Raw genomic sequence first — 12,346 nt, forward strand, 5'->3', positions numbered from 1 at the left:
GTTTTGGTTGTCTGTCTGCCCCTTCCCTGAGCTTGAGGACTGTTTTTTTCTTCCCCTACTTGGAATTCAGTCTGACTGAATATAGGGTATCTGCAGTGCTCCTAATAACCCCTTCCCGACGGAACAGGAGCACTGCAGATACCTTATATTCAGTAGACTGGGCACTTTCAGACACAGGGATACCTAATGTGTTTGTGTTTCACAGTCATTTTCTACTTTTGTATGTATTCTAAGGAAAGTGAGAGTGATTTAGAACTCTTATTTTTTTTAAAAAATCCTTTTTTTTGCACTGTTTTATGGGAGATTCTATACATTGATATTGTGGCTGGTCATAGACCCCCCTCCTAAAAAAAATAAATAATTTTTTATTTTTTTTGCTGACTCGAGTATAAGCCGAGGGGGGCTTTTTCAGCCCAAAAACTGGGCTGAAAAATTCGGCTTATACTCGAGTATATACGGTAAATGAAATAAAAATAAAACCCATAATTATTACAAAATAAAAACATAACTGAATATTAAATTATATATAATACTATTTATAATATATTTATAATAACATTTATAATATTAAACACACTGATGTATTGATACATTCAATAAGATGATAATGATAGCATGTCCGCCCCGCAGATGCTGTAATCCAACTACTCTTTCTGGAGCAGATGGCAGCAGCAGCAGCCCCCCAAATAAAACCTTCTATAGTTGCAGCACATCTTTCCTTAATCCCAGCCCTCCCGTAGTGGTAGGAGCATCCCCACAACAGAGAGGAGGTAAGAGAAGAGCCTCCTGAATACAGTCCTAGGCTATACCACCTCAGGTTAAAGCATTCAGCCTTCACACTGGTTCCACTGCTCCCAGGACTATTGGTGGTAGTGTTATCCCAGGTCCTTCAAGCTTTCTGAGATTGCACTGATAATGCAAGGCTGACCTTACCGGTGCAATCTTTACTTCAGAGTCCCTGCCTTGTGCTGGAGGGGACACTGACAGGGATCTGTTCCACACCAGTGAGGCCTGCCTTACAGTTTGTAAAGCTACTTTAGTACTCGTTTTAGGGGGTAATTTTGCTTACAGCCCATTCAATAATTTCCTCTCGCAGATGTTAAATGGAATTAATATCAGTGGACTAAAGTGTTGTCTTGCCCGTGGATTAGATTTTTGGAATATAGTTGTTATGTAGGGATGAAGATTTATACCTTTTCTGTGCTGCCACCATTACTGTGGTCCTTGTGTTTTCTGGTAGGAACTATTCTTGTCCTCAGGAATGACAGATTACGCCACAATATACTGTCTAATCGCTGTGTGATGCCATCATTACTTTAATCGCACCTGTAAAATGAATCTGCGGGGATCCAGATGAACAGAGACTTATCTGTGTGCACAAACAGCAGTCACTAAACTGCATGCGGATCCTATTTGGAATTTAAAAAAAAAAAAAAAAGCATCCTTAAGACTCATTGGATGAAGATCGTGACTACGGGTATCTATACCATGCTTGGTGTCTACTATGTTATGACCAGTACAATATTTTTTGTAAAGAAGTCTGATATTGCCAACATCAGATTATTGGTAAGTATTAGGGTACGTTCACACAGTGGAAAAGGTCGCAGAAACCTTTTCCGCCGTGAGAACATTCCGCACCGCTCGCCACGACAGAATACCGATGCAGCATTGGTATTGTCGTCGCATCCCGCTCCTGTGTAGGTCCAAATGAATGGCCCTACACTGGAGCGTGTTTTGAGCGCGTTCACGGCAAGATAGCGGAAAAATGAAGCGACGCCCTACTAGGCAGATTTTGCGTCAAAATCCGCTGCCAAAAAATGCTATGTGAACTAGCCCTTGAAGTGGACATGAAAGCATTCGAGACATAACAAATAAAATATATCATCTCACAAACCTGGTTTATATGGGTAAAGCACTAACACAACCATAAACAAAACTGTAGCATTACATCTCACACTGGAGGTTCCTGGAGCCTCCGTGACAGATTCCGCCCTGTTTGATGGGGATAACATGACTCCATGCTGGGCGGATGCCTCTGTGGAACTTGACAGACCTCAAAGGGAGTCAGTGGGATCCATCAGGTGACCAGTCTGGCACATTCATGTAGCTGTCATTATGAACAGAAGCCATACACAGATATATACAAAAACTTACGACTAAAGGTAATGGGGAAAAAAAAAATAAAATAAGATAAAAAATATACAATTGTTGCATACAAGCATCTGAACACTAGATGGCGCTGCTGTCCAGTAAGCTATTAGCTTCGTTTAAATTTATATTTTTCTGGCATCAAGTCATGACCTTTTGTAATACAGTGTAAAATAATTTGGGTAATTGCAATTGATGTGTTCTTTCAACGCGAACAACACAGATGTGCAGCCAAATTTTCTGGAAGAGCAAAAGATTTGATAGAATATTCTAGAGTGTGGTTTCAGTAACTAAGGCAATCTAGTAAAATGATGCTGGCATATAGAAATCGTATCCTGAGAAATTTATCTTGGCATATTTTTGCTCATACTGTAAGCTTTTCAAGCATGGACTACAAAAAAAGCACTACGGGAAAAACCACAGCGACAACGCATTGCGGTTTTTCACAGAAAGTCCACAAAAGTTTCTTCTATGGACTTTCTGCTTCAATTACACCTATAGGCAAACCGCCAGTATTTCCGTAGGTATAATTGACATGCTGTGACTTCCAAAACCTCATGGATTTTGGAAATCCCAGTGTGACTGCTGCACATATTTTCCTTCAATGTGTGGATGGGATTCGCTATTCTGCAGGGACTGTAAAATGCCGTGGCATTAATGCCACGTGGGCCCCCGGTCTCGCACAGAATTGTAAAGAAAATGTATGAATACTATATAGATATACCGTAATTTGCCATGTCCATGTGCTACTCGTTTTTACAGTCTTTTTATTTTCTTCCTTTCCTTCCACATGTGCTTTCCAGTAACAGAAAATGTGATATTTTCCTCTCTGGCAATAATCTATGACAGGATGCAAAACCACAATGTCAGACATGAGTTAGTAATGGGAAGTCTGTTGGTGAGGCAAATGGATATCCAATGTAACCACAGGAAGCACTGGTGACCTTATTCTTATTTACTAAGGTAGTGACATAGTCTGTGTCTGCTAAGAAACCTATAATATCATATGAGCTCATCTTATGTGAGCACGGCATGTTAAATGTAACTGAACAAGCAGGTAGGTCAGTGACATCATGTTAATAAGTCGCACAGCCTGTTTACATCTCAGTCCCATTCATGTGAATGATGGGGGCTGTGCTTGGTATTGCAGCTCAGCTCCAATGTACAGTCAATGGTGAAGAGGACGTATCACTTGTGCAAATCCTGTGGTGCCACAGCTGTACAGGCCTAAAGCTCTCTACCAATTCTGGTCATCAATACCAAAGTCTTAGACAATCCCTTTAAACTGAAGTTTGCTAGAGTTTAGGGTGGCAAATGTAAGCGGGGCATGCACTTTAAAGGTTGCACAGAATACATGGCCGGTGGCAGGGGATGAACTAGAATAGCGAGCCAAGCAATGCTTACCTTTATGTGCCAGCAAAGTCTTCGCTGCTACCCTCTAGTGTTTGTTGATGAAACTGCAGCAGTGACATCACGTCGCCTGTTTGCAATCACTAAGGCCAGCGATGGATTACTGTGGTCATGTGCTATGGACATGATTACAAATAGATGGATTGTGTTATTTAGCTTACAGTAAAGATAACTTATTTGTATAGATATACTATGTATAGATATAAGAAAGGTCAATACGAAGAGGTCTCCTATAATGCATTTATTTTACTTACCTAGCAGGCTTCTACATATATCACTCACTGTCCTTCCCTATCTGTGTGCAAACGCATAAACTAGATACAAACTCAATGAAGATGATGTTCTTGGTTGAAATTGAATCCAGGACTCCAACGCTGCTGGAGAACAGTGCTAACCACTGAGCCTATGCACGGATCTATTTAGGGATCCTAAGATCTGATCCTATGATCCACTGAGCCTATGATAGGGAGTATCCGCGCAACCTAATGGAAGGAATGTTTCTATATTAACAAAGGAGACTCTTTACTGTAAAAGGCGTCAGACTGTACAACTCAAGTATAGTGAATTCACTAAGAGTTCCCAAGGCTCCTCTATGTATTTCTTCACTGTAATATCACAAGTGAAACGTTATATTAGATATGGGATGTTGAGCCAGAGATTGATAGTCTGAAATAATTATTTATTTTTTGACTGATGGCTGAGACACAAGCATATCTGACATTTATTCTGAGGATATGCCATAAATGTGTTAGATGGGAATAACCTTTTTAAAGGGTATATGAAACCAGAAAACTAGATTTCAAATCAACCATAATGCATTGTAGAATATATCGGGATGAAGACCATCATACCATATAGGCTGGGGGCCCACGTAGTGTAAACGCAGAATGGCGTATTCCAGTCTCTGCAAATTGGATGGGATTCTGGCTACTCCCATCCACACATTGCAGAACAATATCTGCAACAGACGTGCTGCAATTTGATAATCTTGTGTTTTTGGAAATCGCTGCATGTCAATTATAACTACGGAAATGCTGGCATGTTCTGTATAGGTATACTAAAAGCAGAAGGTCCACAGAGGAAAGTTCTAAGTACTTAATAATGCAAATGCTTAAAGGGGTTGGCCACTTTCAGTCCGTAAATCACATGACCACGGTCAGAGTTTTATCCTCTAGAAGTAACAGAATGAATGACAGCAAGCCGAAATCTAGAAAACTGTGAGGAATTGATACAGAAAGTATATTGGAAAATTGTATATCTTTTTATTGTACATTTGTTTGTCAATATTGGTCTGAAAGTGGCCAACCCCTTTAAAGCATAACTACAGTTATAAACAACTTTTCATAAATGAATAGTAGGGTTAATATAAAACTTTGTACTATATCTTATTAGGGAGCACTCGCACTACCGTCGGTGTCCGACACTACAAAATCTTGTGCGGACATTAGCACTGGACAGGTGCGTTCTTTACAGTCAGTGTCTGTCCTTAAGTGTCCATTCACAAAGATGGACATGTAGGTTTTTGCTGTCCGCTTGAAAAATTGGACATCTTTGTGAACGGACTCTTAAGGACAGACACTGACTGTAAAATGTACGGACACAGCTAGTATCCGATGCTAATGTCCGGACACTAGCTGTCAGACACTGACGCTAGTGTGAACGCCCCCTTAGAGAAATGTTTCTTCTCCACTTTTCAGGCAGTTACTTTCTCCATATGAAGAAAGGAGAGGGACAAAAAAAGACGCCCTATAAAATTGCTGCTCCTGCGCTCTGCACATTCTTAAGGGTCCGTTCACACATTGTAAAGCGGCATTGATTCTGACACGTAAACTCATATCAGAGACAGCGTTGTAAAACAGAATTCCATTGACTTCAATGGGTTCCGCTTAGCGCACGTAACACATTAAAATCAATAGGTTAAAAAGCCTCCCATTGATTTCAATGTGTTACACGCGCTAAACGGAACGTGTTTACATGTCAGAATCAACGGCGTGTTACATCGTGTGAATGGACCCTAACACTGCTATGTCTGTAGAAAAGAGACTGCTAGTGCACAGAATGAGACAATAAATCAATTAACCAGCTGGTAGGAGAATCCTACTATTCCTCCCTGCTCCATAGATCTTTGTTTGAGACTGTATACAGATATAATGTAAACAAGTAGTGAGATTGTAGATAAGGAGCAGGAGAACCCCTTGCAATGTAGTGTAGGAAACAGATTTCCCATATAAGATATATTACAATGTTCCTTATATTCATATGCATTATTCATTTATGAACAATTGTTTTTAAGTTTAATTTATGATGTGTCCAAGAGAAACAAGAAGAGCGAGAGGATTGGCTAAAGTAGTCAAAAGCATAAATATTAAAGAAAAGACCAACGCTTTTCTGCTCTTCTCTATAAGATCCACTTGGGGGGGGGGGAGAAAGGGGGGAAAAAACAAAACAAAAAAAAACAAAAACCTGAGCTGTGTGAACCAGGCTGATGGAACATAAAGAGCAGGAGGCTGTATTCATTTTTGTCAAATAATTGTTTTCAGCCACTCGGGGCCCACTGAAGCAGGGGGCAGCAAACATTGGCAGGCAGGATGTTTAGCAGGCAATTTTCTGCTTTTTAAATATTCTACTTGTCTTCCTCTGCTGTTGACAAAAAATAGGTTGTTTATTTTATCCAATTTTGCATCCTTGTCTTCAGCCTACTTTTACAGTACAGGAAGGCTCCTTAATGGAAGGCTTACAAAAGTGATTCTTATCGATCCTTCTGGCATTGTGCATAGTTTGACCTACTTTGCAAACAAAGACTACAGCATTGTATGCTTTTATTACCTGTTCAGATTGGACGGGATACCTAATCCAACCAAAATCTAAATGTATAATAATAATAATTAGAAATAGAGATGACCAAGTACTATTCGAAACGGCAGTTTCGAATAGCACACACCCATAGCAATGAATGGAGCTGGCCGGCACGCAGAGATCCACTTAACCCCCTGCGTGACGGCTGCGTCCATTCATTCCTATGGGTGCGTGCTATTCGAAACTGCCGTTTCGAACCCTACAATTATAGTGGGCACTATGCCTAACAAATATTTGGGAAGCTATAACAATTCATTGCAGTACAACTATACAGTTATAGTGGGCACTGTGGCTGACGCTTATAGGAGAGATTATAGCTATTATAGGAGTATTTGTGGCTTACAACCTATGCGAACATCTGTTACTGGACATAGTGAACCAGCTGTGATATCCCATGAACTGCGAGGACTACAGACGTGAGACATTTTAAAAAGTGAATAATATTTTTTAGTCATTATTTTACAGGGTTTCCTGTTCGGAGCACATTTTTATGGACTACCCTCTTAAAGAGTTTCTATTGCTGCTCTATTAAAGCACAAGTCAAATGTATGAGAATATTTACAGTGAACAGAGATGATGTTCATGTGAGGCTGGCTGTAAGCGCCGCTTTATTTCTAATTAGAGATGAGCGAGTACTATTCGAAACGGCAGCCACTTGGACCACCACCCTGTAATACTGCAGTCTGAGATATGTTGACTACCTTCCAGTTTCTTGCAGTTGTCAGCAAGTGGATGGACAACCCTTTTAAGTTTAATCACTTCTATAACATAAACCACAGATTGTATATAGAACTTTGCTGTCTTTTCTAACCTTGTAGCCAGTTGTAAATTCAGACAACATGCTGTGAAAAACTGCCCTTGTCCCGTCTCACAGTTCTCTCCCGGGCATGGTGCCATTTGGTATGAGGTGGTGCCAACTACTGTTTTCAGCAGAATCTCTTCCTTAAAAACGTTGAAAATAATTCAGATCTTGTCATTGATGACAGTTTAACTGCATTGGTTTTCAGACATGTCTGGATAATGGGACTTTGGGATTATTCGACCTCACCTGATATATTGCCTAAGTTGTAACCTGAGTTCATAAACACAGTCCTAGAAGTACAGTGAATCCAAGCTTGGGAATATTTATAGGGACGTATTAATTCATTTATCTAGAAGACTATATTGGCTGGTATTGCTGCACCTGGTGTGTGGCAGATTCTGATGCTTATAGCAACTGGGCATTTTCTTATTTCCGCTATGAAAATGTTTGTTTCTTTTGCAGTTTTATTAGATTGCCGGAATCTGAATATATTACTTTACAGCAATGTGAAGAACTAAAGGAAATGATTCACACACTTTTTTTGAATTTTTCCTAAGAGCTACTGAGAATAATAAGATATTTTTTTTAGGTGAATGTGCATTTCTAAATTTTTTAATTTATTTTTTTTTCCCCATATTTGCACACATTTGCATTAATGTCCTCAAAATGACTGAGTAAATGAAGTTCACAATAAACACGTCACATTTTGATATCTTATCATTTCCTTCACTACATACATGAGCAGAATCGGTTTGTGTGTAGAGGTTAAGGTGCAGTGACAGGTTATCAATAATGTCGCCACTGTGTAAAAATCCATTGAGTTGAGGGACGTCTTGTCACAGGTCTCCTGAAAAATGAGGTTTTCAAACATGAAGAACAATGTTTCTGTTTTATAAGAAAAAACTGATTTATAGCAGGATATTTATTAATACGTAGCACAGTTATGACCATAAAGACTCTTCATAAAGAATCTGCTGCTAAATCTTTCATGACACCGTTTATTAGATCTAAAGGTTTTATTTGTCTTATAAACATGTAATTCTCAGAGACTTTCTAGAGCAGGGATAGGGAACCTTTGGCTCTCCAGCTGCTGTGAAACTACAACTCCCATCATGCTCTATTCACTTCCATGGGAGTTCCAAGAACAGCAGAGCAAGTATGCATGCTGGGAGTTGTAGTTTTGCAACAGCTGGAGAGCCGGACGTTCCCTACCCCTGTTCTAGAGGTTAAACATTAGACGTCTGGCTCAGGAAATGGGCTACTGATTATGCAAGGCCATGTGAGCATGCTGTGTGACCTGTACAGAGGTCACTGTGTAGAATATAGGAAAGATGAGCTGTGACCATCACCTATAGGAAGCAGTGAGTCCTCTAGTATCTGACTGAAGTTTTTACTATGTGTTACACTAAGAATCTAGAAGCGTAATGTATAAGTCTGTCTAATTTTAAAAACACACTAGACTACCCGTTTCAACCTTATCCACAGGAAGGCGGAATATCCCCAGAAGACAACTTTTCTCAAGGCTCAATACTTCTCCAGACGATATATTTAGATACTGTATATCAGAATAATTCAGTGGGTCAATGACCCATCAGTACATGTAACTTTTTTACTATTATTTTCAAAGTTATTCAGACGCTATCCAGTTCTAGTTTCCTAGTCCTACTGCTTTATTTTAAAGAGAACCTTTCACAACCTCTGCCCCGGTCTTTGTATCATTTTATAAGCGCTGCTCTACTGATTCTAGCACAGTTGGGTTGTTTTTTTTCCCTCTTTCTCTAGCTCTCACAGCAAGTGATGAGATTGTGAGCTCTGACACTGGTCACCTCTGATTGGAGCTCTGATTTATGCCCCCTTGCCCTGCTCCTGCCTGACACTGTGATACTGCTCAGCTGACAGTACAGAGCCTAAGAACAAGATCAGGTACCAAAACTAGGTGCACTCATTGCTCAGGAACAGTGGGGCCTAGAGAAAAATTCCAACTGTGCTGGAATTAATGGAGCGGAGTCTGTTAATAAACGCTAAGAATTTGATGGGGGTGGTGAAATGTTCTCTTTAAAGAATCCCCATTTATGACTATGGAGAAACCTTCTTTTCTCTAAATATATTGTATGCAGAATCTCAACAATTAATCCATGTTTTATGCACAAGCCAGATCCTCTCTGCAATAGTAATCCTACTAATATTATAAATGTGAAAGTTTGTGTGTTTGGATGTTTGTGAGTTTGGATGTTTGTTCCTCAATCACGCTAAAACGCCTGGACGGATTTGCATGCAATTTTTCACAAACATAGTTTTCCCTTAGGATTGAGTCACAGGCTACTTTTGGTGCCACTAAACAACATGGCTTCCTAGCAGGAGACTCACAAAAGCAGGACTCCTAGCCCCAGCTATAGACTCACACACACTGCCTGCCATTTCCTGCCTCAACCTGCCTGCACACTCCTTACTGTCACCTCAGGAGTAGCCCTCACTCTACTCACTCACATTTACATATAGCTTTCCACTATATAACACATCACATTGTCTGTATCACTACATACACAATACAACACATCACATTGTAATTACATGTATCTCCTATCACTGCTATATACAGTACCTGATACATATATACTCCTGTACACAGGCTGTATATACTATATAATTACATGTATTACCTATCACTGCTATATACAGTACCTGATACATATATACTCCTGTACACAGGCTGTATATACTATATAATTACATGTATTACCTATCACTGCTATATACAGTGCCTGATACATATATACTCCTGCACATATGCTGTATATACTATATAATTACATGTATTACCTATCACTGCTATATACAGTGCCTGATACATATATACTCCTGTACACAGACTTTATATACTATATAATTACATGTATCTCCTATCACTGCTATATACAGCGCCTGATACATATATACCCCTGTACACAGGCATGTATATATTACATGTATTACCTATCACTGCTATATACAGTGCCTGATACATATATACTCCTGTACACAGGCTGTATATACTATATAATTACATGTATCTCCTATCACTGCTATATACAGAGCCTGATACATATATACTCCTGTACACAGGCTGTATATACTATATAATTACATGTATCTCCTATCACTGCTATATACAGAGCCTGATACATATATACTCCTGTACACAGGCTGTATATACTATATAATTACATGTATCTCCTATCACTGCTATATACAGTGCTGATACATATATACTCCTGTACACAGGCTGTATATACTATATAATTACATGTATTACCTATCACTGCTATATACAGTACCTGATACATATATACTCCTGTACACAGACTGTATAACACATCACATTGTCTGTATCACAACATACACAATATAACACATCAAATCACATTTGCTAGCCCACCAAACTTTTTAAAGCACTTTTACAGTTTCACACGTCTGTGTCCGCCCAATTCTCAAATCACCGCAGACGAAGTCGCGGGCAAAAGCTAGTCCAACAATATCCAGCACCAGCAAACTCTTGCTACCGTTGTTAAATCCATTTTAAAAATTTTAGCACATATTGTTGACTAAAGTGCACTAAAGCCTGCGGACCTGTTTTGGACTCAGAACAATGGACTGAAAACAGACCAGACTTGCTGATGCAGATGGGGCACCCTTCATCTGTATCATCTCCAAAAAGAAGACAAGAACTTGAAAAGGAAGAGGCTAAATCAGAGTGAAGCAAAGGCACACAAAGATGGTGTTTCAGCAAATAGTAAGTTTTCTATAGTGATTAATTCACATTAGTACTATTCAGTACTTCTCTATAATGTTCTGTATGGCACAGCTGCTTTTGAGTGAATGAGTTGGGGTGAAGAGGGTTTTTTTTTTCCCTCCATGTTATCTATGGAAGACAAATGTCTAACCATTAGTTCATAAAGCCAAACTGCTAAAAATGCAGAATACAAGTCATACAATGGTCAGAAAGAGTGTGATTTCTCATTTACTTAGACCTGGAAGCTCATCCTGCAAAATTCATCTGAAGTTTAGGTATGTTTAAATAGTACTTCCAATTATAAAACAATTTTTCATTAAGGAATAGTATAAGTGAATATAAGAAACAAAATGCTGTATTCTCCATTTATCAAGCTAAGTTACTTCTAAGTCTATGGAGAGGAGAGGAGGAGGCTGTTGGGATATACACAGACTAAATGCCACTGCTAACCTTTGCTAGAGTGAGTAACTAAGATGAATGTTCTGACATTACTATACCTAGTAAGATAATGCTTTACCACTGTACAGAATGATACAGTAAATCAATTACTACCAGACAGCAGCTTCCTTCTTTCCGCCCTACCTCCATAGACTTCTATGTGTGAGGCTGGATATGGATACAAGTGTTAGTAAAGATTGGAATCGAAAGGGAAGAGGGAGAAAAATAGCCTAATACTTGAAAAAGAACACAATCTTTAATAAGATCAGTGTCATATATTCACGGATCCTATTCATTTGTATAAGGTTAATTTATGAATGAAGGTATGATTTAAAATAGTGCGATTTTTATATTGAAGGTCCTGTACTATAAAATAGCAGTGCTAAACAAATTTATTGTACAATAATCCAATATATCGTAATATAAATGGTAAACTATAGCTATGTAGCTTGTACGTATCGGAAAAGTTTTACTAAAACAGAAATGGTCACTATGATCTTAAATGAGTCTGGTGCAAAACCCGAGCCAAGAGTTGTTCTGTTTTGGAGAATTCTTCTGTTCTGCAAGATGTTAATATTTATACTGAAACAGGAACAGGCTGAGCAATGAAGCCATTTCTCCTTCAATACTTATTGGACCTTTCAGAAACTCATAACAGTCTTTTAGAATAAGCAAATATATCTAGCCGGTCAATAAACACCTCCATTGGCTTACTTTCTAGCCTAGTGAGATCAGTGTTGACATAATTCATTTTGTCCTCACAGAAAGGATAATATTAGAGACAAAATAAATAAACCGGAAGATGGTTAACAGACTTTGTGTTCCATTAATATAACGGCAGTGGATTTTCAAGCATGCACAAATGACTTTGAAGAGTTCTTTCAACGATCCACTCAGAAACCTCTTAAGGACAATTCTTTTGT

Source organism: Leptodactylus fuscus, chromosome 5 (genome assembly GCF_031893055.1).
Source record: "Leptodactylus fuscus isolate aLepFus1 chromosome 5, aLepFus1.hap2, whole genome shotgun sequence".
Lineage (NCBI taxonomy): Eukaryota > Metazoa > Chordata > Amphibia > Anura > Leptodactylidae > Leptodactylus > Leptodactylus fuscus.